This window comes from Rattus norvegicus, chromosome 2 (genome assembly GCF_036323735.1).
Source record: "Rattus norvegicus strain BN/NHsdMcwi chromosome 2, GRCr8, whole genome shotgun sequence".
In the NCBI taxonomy this organism is placed as follows: domain Eukaryota; kingdom Metazoa; phylum Chordata; class Mammalia; order Rodentia; family Muridae; genus Rattus; species Rattus norvegicus.
In genome coordinates, this window is record NC_086020.1 from 118,342,083 (window position 1) to 118,354,381 (window position 12,299).

Consider the following 12,299-nt stretch of genomic DNA (forward strand, 5'->3'; position numbering starts at 1 on the left):
TCATATAATTAATGAGTATTTTGCTCTTTTTTTAAGCATAGAATGAGATATATATTTAAAACAGTAAGTATATATTGGATTTAGTGGTTCACAACTGGAATCTCAGCCCTTGGGAGGCTGAGGCAGGAAGAATTCTAAAATTTTGAGGCCAGCCTGGGCTACATAGGGAATTCCAGGCCAAGCCTGGGTTACAGAGGGATACCTTAAAAATATAAAGATAATGTGTCTCATCTATAGTGACATATTTAAATATATTTTAAAATATATTTAATGATAATATTTTTTTATTTTTTTTTTATTTTTTTATTTATTTATTTTTTTTATTAACTTGAGTATTTCTTATATACATTTCAAGTGTTATTCCCTTTCCCGGTTTCCGGGCAAACATCCCCCTCCCCCCTCCCCTTCCTTATGGGTGTCCCCCACCCAACCCTCCCCCCATTGCCGCCCTCCCCCCATAGTCTAGTTCACTGGGGGGTTCAGTCTTAGCAGGACCCAGGGCTTCCCCTTCCACTGGTGCTCTTACTAGGATATTCATTGCTACCTATGGGGTCAGAGTCCAGGGTCAGTCCATGTATAGTATTTAGGTAGTGGCTTAGTCCCTGGAAGCTCTGGTTGCTTGACATTGTTGTACTTTTGGGGTCTCAGGCCCCTTCAAGCTCTTCCAGTTCTTTCTCTGATTCCTTCAACGGGGGACCTATTCTCAGTTCAGTGGTTTACTCCTGGCATTCGCCTCTGTATTTGCTGTATTCTGGCTGTGTCTCTCAGGAGCGATCTACATCCGGCTCCTGTCGGTCTGCACTTCTTTGCTTCATCCATCTTGTCCAACTGGGTGGCTGTATATGTATGGGCCACCTGTGGGGCAGGCTCTGAATGGGTGTTCCTTCAGTCTCTGTTTTAATCTTTGCCTCTCCCTTCCCAGCCAAGGGTATTCTTTTTCCTCATTTAAAGAAGGAGTGAAGCATTCACATTTTGATCATCCGTCTTGAGTTTCATTTGTTCTAGGGATCTAGGGTAATTCAAGCATTTGGGCTAATAGCCACTTATCAATGAGTGCATACCATGTATGTCTTTCTGTGATTGGGTTAGCTCACTCAGGATGATATTTTCCAGTTCCAACCATTTGCCTACGAATTTCATAAACTCGTTGTTTTTGATAGCTGAGTAATATTCCATTGTGTAGATGTACCACATTTTCTGTATCCATTCCTCTGTTGAAGGGCGTCTGGGTTCTTTCCATTTTCTGGCTATTATAAATAAGGCTGCGATGAACATAGTGGAGCACGTGTCTCTTTTATATGTTGAGGCATCTTTTGGGTATATGCCCAAGAGAGGTATAGCTGGATCCTCAGGCAGTTCAATGTCCAATTTTCTGAGGAACCTCCAGACTGATTTCCAGAATGGTTTTACCAGTCTGCAATCCCACCAACAATGGAGGAGTGTTCCTCTTTCTCCACATCCTCGCCAGCATCTGCTATCACCTGAGTTTTTGATCTTAGCCATTCTCACTGGTGTGAGGTGAAATCTCAGGGTTGTTTTGATTTGCATTTCCCTTATGACTAAAGATGTTGAACATTTCTTTAGGTGTTTCTCAGCCATTCGGCATTCCTCGGCTGTGAATTCTTTGTTTAGCTCTGAACCCCATTTTTAATAGGGTTATTTGATTCCCTGCGGTCTAACTTCTTGAGTTCTTTGTATATTTTGGATATAAGGCCTCTATCTGTTGTAGGATTGGTAAAGATCTTTTCCCAATCTGTTGGTTGCCGTTTTGTCCTAACCACAGTGTCCTTTGCCTTACAGAAGCTTTGCAGTTTTATGAGATCCCATTTGTCGATTCTTGATCTTAGAGCGTAAGCCATTGGTGTTTTGTTTAGGAAATTTTTTCTAGTGCCCATGTGTTCCAGATGCTTCCCTAGTTTTTCTTCTATTAGTTTGAGTGTGTCTGGTTTGATGTGGAGGTCCTTGATCCACTTGGACTTAAGCTTTGTACAGGGTGATAAGCATGGATCGATCTGCATTCTTCTACATGTTGCCCTCCAGTTGAACCAGCACCATTTGCTGAAAATGCTATCTTTTTACCATTGGATGGTTTTGGCTCCTTTGTCAAAAATCAAGTGACCATAGGTGTGTGGGTTCATTTCTGGGTCTTCAATTCTATTCCATTGGTCTATCTATCTGTCTCTGTACCAATACCATGCAGTTTTTATCACTATTGCTCTGTAATACTGCTTGAGTTCAGGGATAGTGATTCCCCCTGAAGTCCTTTTATTGTTGAGGATAGCTTTAGCTATCCTGGGTTTTTTGTTATTCCAGATGAATTTGCAAATTGTTCTGTCTAACTCTTTGAAGAATTGGATTGGTATTTTGATGGGGATTGCATTGAATCTGTAGATTGCTTTTGGTAAAATGGCCATTTTTACTATATTAATCCTGCCAATCCATGAGCATGGGAGATCTTTCCATCTTCTGAGGTCTTCTTCAATTTCTTTCCTCAGTGTCTTGAAGTTCTTATTGTACAGATCTTTTACTTGCTTGGTTAAAGTCACACCGAGGTACTTTATATTATTTGGGTCTATTATGAAGGGTGTCGTTTCCCTAATTTCTTTCTCGGCTTGTTTCTCTTTTGTATAGAGGAAGGCAACTGATTTATTTGAGTTAATTTTATACCCAGCCACTTTGCTGAAGTTGTTTATCAGCTTTAGTAGTTCTCTGGTGGAACTTTTGGGATCACTTAAATATACTATCATGTCATCTGCAAATAGTGATATTTTGACCTCTTCTTTTCCGATCTGTATCCCCTTGATCTCCTTTTGTTGTCTGATTGCTCTGGCTAGAACTTCAAGAACTATATTGAATAAGTAGGGAGAGAGTGGGCAGCCTTGTCTAGTCCCTGATTTTAGTGGGATTGCTTCAAGTTTCTCTCCATTTAGTTGAATGTTAGCAACTGGTTTGCTGTATATGGCTTTTACTATGTTTAGGTATGGGCCTTGAATTCCTATTCTTTCCAGGACTTTTATCATGAAGGGGTGTTGAATTTTGTCAAATGCTTTCTCAGCATCTAATGAAATGATCATGTGGTTCTGTTCTTTCAGTTTGTTTATATAATGGATCACGTTGATGGTTTTCCGTATATTAAACCATCCCTGCATGCCTGGGATGAAGCCTACTTGATCATGGTGGATGATTGTTTTGATGTGCTCTTGAATTCGGTTTGCCAGAATTTTATTGAGTATTTTTGCGTCGATATTCATAAGGGAAATTGGTCTGAAGTTCTCTTTCTTTGTTGTGTCTTTGTGTGGTTTAGGTATAAGAGTAATTGTGGCTTCGTAGAAGGAATTCGGTAGTGCTCCATCTGTTTCAATTTTGTGGAATAGTTTGGATAATATTGGTATGAGGTCTTCTATGAAGGTTTGATAGAATTCTGCACTAAACCCGTCTGGACCTGGGCTCTTTTTGGTTGGGAGACCTTTAATGACTGCTTCTATTACCTTAGGAGTTATGGGGTTGTTTAACTGGTTTATCTGTTCCTGATTTAATCGATACCTGGTATCTGTCTAGGAAATTGTCCATTTCCTGAAGATTTTCAAGTTTTGTTGAATATAGGTTTTTATAGTAAGATCTGATGATTTTTTGAATTTCCTCTGAATCTGTAGTTATGTCTCCCTTTTCATTTCTGATTTTGTTAATTTGGACGCACTCTCTGTGTCCTCTCGTTAGTCTGGCTAAGGGTTTATCTATCTTGTTGATTTTCTCAAAGAACCAACTTTTGGTTCTGTTGATTCTTTCTATGGTCCTTTTTGTTTCTACTTGGTTGATTTCAGCTCTGAGTTTGATTATTTCCTGCCTTCTACTCCTCCTGGGTGTATTTGCTTCTTTTTGTTCTAGAGCTTTTAGGTGTGCTGTCAAGCTGCTGACATATGCTCTTTCCTGTTTCTTTCTGCAGGCACTCAGCGCTATGAGTTTTCCTCTTAGCACAGCTTTCATTGTGTCCCATAAGTTTGAGTATGTTGTATCTTCATTTTCATTAAATTCTAAAAAGTTTTTAATTTCTTTCTTTATTTCTTCCTTGACCAGGTTATCATTGAGTAGAGCATTGTTCAATTTCCATGTATATGTGGGCATTCTTCCCTTATTGTTATTGAAGACCAGTTTTAGGCCGTGGTGGTCCGATAGCACGCATGGGATTATTTCTATCTTTCTGTACCTGTTGAGGCCCGTTTTTTTGACCAATTATATGGTCAATTTTGGAGAAAGTACCATGAGGAGCTGAGAAGAAGGTATATCCTTTTGCTTTAGGATAGAATGTTCTATAAATATCCGTTAGGTCCATTTGGCTCATGACTTCTCTTAGTCTGTCGACATCACTGTTTAATTTCTGTTTCCATGATCTGTCCATTGATGAGAGTGGGGTGTTGAAATCTCCCACTATTATTGTGTGAGGTGCAATGTGTGCTTTGAGCTTTAGTAAGGTTTCTTTTACGTATGTAGGTGCCCTTGTATTTGGGGCATAGATATTTAGGATTGAGAGTTCATCTTGGTGGATTTTTCCTTTGATGAATATGAAGTGTCCTTCCTTATCTTTTTTGATGACTTTTAGTTGGAAATTGATTTTATTTGATATTAGAATGGCTACTCCAGCTTGCTTCTTCTGACCATTTGCTTGGAAAGTTGTTTTCCAGCCTTTCACTCTGAGGTAGTGTCTGTCTTTGTCTCTGAGGTGTGTTTCCTGTAGGCAGCAGAATGCAGGGTCCTCGTTGCGTATCCAGTTTGTTAATCTATGTCTTTTTATTGGGGAGTTGAGGCCATTGATATTGAGAGATATTAAGGAATAGTGATTATTGCTTCCCGTTATATTCATATTTGGATGTGAGGTTATGTTTGTGTGCTTTCATTCTCTTTGTTTTGTTGCCAAGACGATTAGTTTCTTGCTTCTTCTAGGGTATAGCTTGCCTCCTTATGTTGGGCTTTACCATTTATTATCCTTTGTAGTGCTGGATTTGTAGAAAGATATTGTGTAAATTTGGTTTTGTCATGGAATATCTTGGTTTCTCCATCAATGTTAATTGAGAGTTTTGCTGGATACAGTAACCTGGGCTGGCATTTGTGTTCTCTTAGGGTCTGCTTTTTCCTCTGGCGTCTGAGATGTGTGTGCAGGGAGCAGTCTCTTCTGGTTTCCCAGGCTTGTCTGCCTCTCTGAAGGTTTAGCTCTCCCTCCCACGGGATTTGGGTGCAGAGAACTGTTTATCCGGTCTGTTTCTTTCAGGTTCCAGAGGTGTCTCAGGCAGGTGTCCTGCTGCTCCTGGGCCCTCCCCCACGGGAGCCCAGAGGCCTTATACAGTTTCCTCTTGGACCAGGGATGTGGGCAGGGGTGAGCAGTGTTGGTGGTCTCTTCCGCTCTGCAGCCTCAGGAGTGCCCACCTGACCAGGCGGTTGGGTCTCTCTCTCACAGGGTCTGGGGGCAGAGAGCTGCTGCGGGCCGGGATCCGCGGGTGTGGGACTTCCGGTAAACACAGAACGTGCCCGGTTCTACAGGAGTTCTGCTTCCGTGTGTCCCAAGCTCACCAGGCAGCTTTCTTGCAGCAGAAAAGTTGGTCTTACCTGTGGTCCCGAGGCTCAGGTTTGCTCGTGGGGTGCTGCCCAGGGGCTCTCTGCAGCGGCAGCAACCAGGAAGACCTGTGCCGCCGTTTCCAGGAGCTTCAGTGCACCAGGGTTCCAGATGGTCTTTGGCTTTTTCCTCTGGCGTCAGAGATGTGTGTGCAGAGAGCAGTCTCTTCTGGTTTCCCAGGCTTGTCTGCCTCTCTGAAGGTTCAGCTCTCCCTCCCACGGGATTTGGGTGCAGAGAACTGTTTATCTGGTCTGTTTCCTTCTGGTTCTGGTGGTGTCTCAGGCACAGGGGTCCTGCCGCTCCTGGGCCCTCCCCCACGGGAGCCCAGAGGCCTTATACAGTTTCCTCTTGGGCCAGGGATGTGGGCAGGGGTGAGCAGTGTTGGTGGTCTCTTCTGCTCTGCAGCCTCAGGAGTGCCCACCTGACCAGGCGGTTGGGTCTCTCTCTCACAGGGTCTGGGGGCAGAGAGCTGCTGCGGGCCGGGAACCGCGGGTCAAGTATTTTGCTCTTAACATCATGGTTTCTTTACTACTTGAGTTCTACAAAATTTCATCTGTAAGCATTTTATACAAGAATTTATTTATTATGTGTAGGTGGTGGGAAATGTGGGGTTGTAAGAAGGTGGTTATACATGTGCCATGGCATGGGGAGTCAGAGGAGAACTTGTGGCAATCATTCCTTTTATTCCATGGGTGGGATCTGGTCATACCCCAGTCAAATTCAGGTCATCAGACTTGCAGCAGTCACCTTTACCTGCCATCTTGCTGACCATTTTCTGCTTTTTTTTTTCTTACCTTCTGCATCACAGAGTAAGGATTGATTAAGAATTTAATGTCCTGTCAGCTCTCTGAATTCCTAAAATGTCTTCAGGCAGCTACAAACACACTCTTCTTCAGCACAGAATAAATGTCTGTCATTAAGGTCACTAGAGGTTTTCTTAGCAAAGTGCTTACTCTGAATATTCAAAGCAGCTTTTAAATATGAGCACACTTCAGCCTGGCTGCAGGTTGCAAAGCTCATAACTATAGTTCCTTGAAAGGGTGGTTTTTGATCCTAAGGTCCTGTTCCCCAATTGGTTCTTGATCTGTCAGTAAAGAAAGCCATGGGCCGGGCCAATTGCTTGGCCAAAGATACAGGCAGGACTTCTGGGTCCCTGGAGGAAAGGGAGATGCAAGGAAGGAGAGGAGATGTTTTGAGAGAGAAGACCCCATCAGCCATGTGAGGTCTCAGGAGAAGCTGGGGCCTGTGGACACTACTACAAGCAGGTGGTCAGGAATGTTTGACAGGGGGTAGTGGGAGATAGTAGCTCCCAGAAATTGTGCCAAGAAGTCAAGATGAAAGTGAACAACTGTGTGTGTGTGTGTGTGTGTGTGTGTGTGTGTGTGTGTGTATCTTTTATTCAAGAATTCAAGGGCAGCTAGATGGGGCTAGTAGCATGGTCCCAGTTCCCAGGGCAAAGGCAGGTAAAGCAAAACCACACACAACAGTTTCCTTAATTAAAGTCATCATGCTTGGGACTGTAAGAATGCTCAGCATTAGATGGGTGGTGACTCTGAGAAAAGTTTTCTGGAAAGTTAAGGCCACAACAGTAAGAACAGCAATAGCAAGAACAGAGAGCATGTGATGGTGTCAGCAATGTCTTCTGCATAAAAAGGACTTACCGAATATGAAGCTCAGAAACTGGGGTATGCCTGGATCATGCAGCACACACGGAATCTCCACTGACATAGCTTCAGTACTCCACTCATAGAATAGCACATCCTATGATTTCATTCATTTGACTATATAAGCAAATGTTTGTGTGGGGGAAGGGCGGGGGACTGTGAATTACCTTATCTAGATGTCCAAATGACTACTAAGAACAAATAAAAAATTTCAGTTCCCTACTGCATTTGTGGATTATGTGAACATAATGGCACCAACTACTTTAATTATTGAGAACAAAGAAAATTTGATTGAAAATATAAATGGTATATTCAACCAACAATGACTACATGCCACTAGAAAGCAATTGGTAAGTAAAGATGCTAAAGAAATTCAAATGGGAAGGTGATACATGACAACAAAGCCAGAATGGCTGCAAAGATATGATTTATGGGATCAATATGGCACACAGTAAGTCAAGATTGGCTTTATGAAAACTTTGTCTGGATTTATACTAATTGATTTTTTTTTAATTTCAGTTTTATTTACATTAACACTAAATCTGTGTTTTAGTGATTATAAGAACTGCAAATACAAGGAGTTTGTAAATAATTTTCTCTTGATTTTAATAAAAAAAATAACCAGTCCTTACTGTCCAGCTGTGAATAAAAATTCTTTCCCCTTAAAAGAATCCACCTGAAGCACTGAGAATTTTCGGCAGCTTCCCAGGTGGTGGTAGTTGTCCAGATGAGCAACAATGAATGAGTTCACTGAACTAAACACTTAGTGTTTCTGTGCTTTACTGTGTCCATATTATACCTCCATGAATAATTGAACCAAATAAAGCTGATACGAGAAATAGACAAAAGTTACCCTTGAGCTTATTGAGTTGAAAAGACATTAGCACAGAAGTTTTGGAACAGTCAGATTTGCCCCCAGGAAGGATCCTGCAGCAACCTGTCTTTAGCAGCCTAATATTTCCCATCTGTAACATGAGAATAATACTCGTGCAAGAATGTGTGAAGGTTACCTGAAACAGACCTGGTTTATAATGCTACTCACCAATGATAGTGATAAAAGAAGGAAGAAGGGAGGGAGGGAAGGAAGACAGGGAGAAGAAGGAAGAAGAGAATGAAGGGAGAGAGCAAGCTTTGTCTTGATGTGACACATACATATGTATACATGTGCACACACATTACCAACACTCATGATTTTAAATGTTTCCAATGAAGACAAAGTTGAAGGTCATTTTTTGTGAAGGATGTTAGAGTAAAAACGATTGTATAGGAAGCCTAGAACAAATTCATCATAACTTTTAATCACCCAACTATATAATCATTAAATATAATCAATAAGAATGTGCCCTGCAGTCTATTTTGTATCTCAGACTTTTCTCTAGGCCACCTGAAACCTGTATTAAGTAGTCATAAGCATTGTGATCCTACCATCTCATGAACATGTAAACTAAGAAGATGGATGCATTAACCAGCCAACCAGAGAGAATCCTTCATATTCATGTTAAATTCAAGTACAAAAACAAATGGGTGGAACTTCAAATATTAAAAACCAGAGCTGACCACTGAAGTACCATTTCAGAAACAGTGGTCCAAAGAGGTGATTCCCCAGTGAGGGAAGATGATGTGTGCTTAGAAGAGAATATTCTAGACACACAGAAAGGAGCATGCCCGGTATATTCAAAGAAGGGAAAAGAGAAGAATGAGTTTAAGGAAAGGAACAAAAAAATGGACCAGAGAAATTATGCAGGGGCAGGTCAGATGTCCAAGGACCATGATGAGGAAGCAGACTACACTGAGGGACAATTCTGAGCAGCAGAGTGAACAAAAGTAATTTACATTGTCAAAAGCTTGTCTGGTTTTATAAGAAAAATCCCCTTATGAAAGGACTTAGCAGTAGGAAGACAGGGTAGGAGAAAGACCGGGCACTTGGGTTCACAGAAGTAAGGGGTTTGTTGGCTGTCTTAAAAACCAGCAGGTTCTTACACAGTCAGTTCTGAAGAGAAGAGAAGATAGATAGCCCATATTCAGGGGCAATACCATAACACTCAGAAGCCCATCTTGATGTGACCAAGGGTACGACCCTTCAAAAAGAATGTTTGAAAGACCCTCACATCTGGTTCTGACATTGGGTTACTTGGGAATGGGGAAATGGAGGCCACCTTTCCCAGGTGGCTATCGGGGTATCTGGCCTGCCATGGTGAAAGAGAAAGAAATGGAGAGACTCCCTACTCTTCCCATATCAAGATACCAATGACAGTTTCTTTGAGGCTGTGGTAGTCATTGAGGGGTTACTCCATACATAACAATTTCCAGCCAAGAATATAGAAATCTAGGAGGAAGAAAGAGAGAGTTTGGGACTCTACAGCCAGGGGAGGAGCTGGGCTGTATAGTAGGCCTGGTGACAGGAGCTGCCCAATCCCTTGTTTACTGGGGGATTTTATCAGAATTCCCTTATATCCAGATTATGATAAGATTTCTCAGCATTTCCCACAGAGCCTCCCTCCTGTCATCATCATCCCCAGAAGAAGCAAGAGACAAGTAAGAATTCAGTAAAGCATTAATAAGTCCTATAATAAAAGAACACATTCTGCTATACTTCTACTCAGTGAACTCTGACCTTCTATAACCTAGAACATTGCATATCATTGGTACTCATGTTTTAAAATGCTACCCTAACTGCAGGCTATGTATCCTAGATTGGCAGCATTGGTGGCTCTATCTTAGGAACGATGTTGACACACAGACAAGAAAGCCAAGCTTATTTTCCTTTTGATCTCAACAACTCTGGAGGATGATAGGCTCCCCTAGTAACAGCTCCTATGACATTGCTGTAGTTATGACGCCAAGATTCCTAAACCCCTATTTCCAAGGCCATTCCTGCTCTGTATCCAGTTGCTTAAAGGACTTTCCCATTAGGCGTCATAAATTCATATGAAATTCTTCATCATCCCCTTAAAACATAATGCCACACCTTTTGTGCCATCTAAGTCTCTCGCACAAGAGATTTAGTCTGTGGCGAAGTTTCTTGTGTGGCCAGTACTATTGAGTACAGCAAGCAGAGGCGCTGCCTTAGCGGCCAGGACTCAAAAACAATGGTGGCTATTGAAACAGAATGAGATGGATTAGCCCCAGAAAAGACATCACCGGATAGAGAAAAAGAAAAAAGAACAGTCAGATATATCTATTTCTCCTAGAGCCTCAAAGCATCATTATTCAAGGTCAAGGTCAAGAGAAGGAAAATGAAAATCAGATAATGATGGAAGAAAGCACAGGAGCCAGAGCAGAAGCCGAGAGGCTGGAAGACATGAATCTAAGAAAAGTCCTCTAAGGGACACAAGTCTGAGGAGCACAGTAACAAAGAACATTCTTCTTACAAAGGAAGAGAGTGATTAAATTCATCTGAGAATGGTGAGGGCAGACATAAATACAAAGAAAGGAAGTCATCACAGAGCAGAAGCCATTCAAGGACTAGATCACGTGAAAGGCACCATTGCAATAGAATCAGGGAAAGGAAGAAGTCTCAGTCAAGAAGTAGGGATCGGAAAAAGATCTCGATCCAGAAGCAGAGACAGGAAGAAGTCAAGATCTAGAAGCAGGGATAGAAAACGAAGGATGAGGACATGTTCCTGGTCAAGAACCAGACACAGGCATAGGACTAGAAGCAGGAGCAGATCAAGGAGTCAAAGAGAATTGAAAAACCAAGAAGATTTAGCAGAAACCTAAGCCAAACACCTAGGGGACACCTACCTCCCTTCAGAGGCAGAAACACAGCAATGGACACCCAAGAAGCTTAGCTAGGAGATTAGAACGGGCAAAGAAATTGCAAGAACAATGAGAAAAGAAAATGGTTGGAAAACAAAAACAAGAAATAGCTGCAGCGGCTGCAGCCACTGAAGCTACTGTTCTTAATGTTGCTGCACTGTTGGCAACAGGAACGTGGGTTACTCCTCAGACAGCTATAGCAGCTCAAATGTCAGTCCTGTGAGCTAAAGCCTTGGCAGAGACCAGCATAGTTGTGCCCAGCCACCATAACCCAGCAGCTGTGAATCTAGTGAAATTTGCTGAGCAAGAGAAAAAGAGGAAAATGCTCTGGCAAGGCAAGGAAGAAGGCAACAGATCTTAGTCTGCTGAGATATGGGGAAAATTGAATTTTAGAAACAAGGACCAAAATGCCAAATTTAGGAAGTTAATGGGCATTAAGAGTGAAGGTGAAGCTGGCTGTAGCTCCCTTGATAAAGAAAGTTACAAGATTTTGAAGCAACAAGAAGTTTTTCAAAATCTTGATGCTCAGTATGAATGGCAAGATTGCAAGTCCACACACGAAGAGCAATGCGATTTGGGTTTCACGTCATCAATGCGTGAAATGAATACGGTTAGAAAAATATCAGTTTGGGACTTTATAGACTTGTTCTGATGTCAGGCCCTTGTTCACCACACAGCCAGTATTCTAGCTTGCATGGGTGTTGCATTGACTTTAATTTTTTTAATATGATTTTTTATAAATATCATATTAGTGATACTGGTGTTAGTGTTGTAATCAGGTTAAACCCACCTCCATTAAACTTGACAGGAATATAGAAGGACAATATTTTTTAGTTCATGAATTCTACTTTTCAAATATATTAAAGGGTGGGATAAAAATCTCATACATAGATTTTCTCATGTCCACTGTCTTGTGTACTTTTGTACTTAACCTTGTACAGTTATTTTCATCTCTTGAAACATGAAAGAAGTGTTATGTCAATGTTCTTTAGAAGATCTGGCCATTTGATACACAATCCTGCACACAAGCTGGGCAATGATAATAAAAATGGTTTTCTCAAAAAAATAATAATGTCACTGCGATTTTCATCACATTCCAACCACTGAGCTGGTCCCTGTCTTTCTGACTTCAAACACTGAGAAATCTTCAAAGTTCAGGTTCCAGACCAGACTACTGAGGTCATTGGACATCTGTATGTAGCTTCTACCACTTCCCCTGCATTAAACAATCTCTCTCAGAAATTCTTTTTAACTTCAGCCACCCTAGAAAG

General features: G+C 41.5%; 1 pseudogene; it reads left to right on the forward strand.

Moving 5' to 3' along the window:
- The first annotated feature begins 10,358 nt into the window (after positions 1-10,358).
- On the forward strand, positions 10,359-11,680 carry Rsrc2-ps1 (arginine and serine rich coiled-coil 2, pseudogene 1; annotated as a pseudogene).
- The last annotated feature ends 619 nt before the right edge of the window (positions 11,681-12,299 follow it).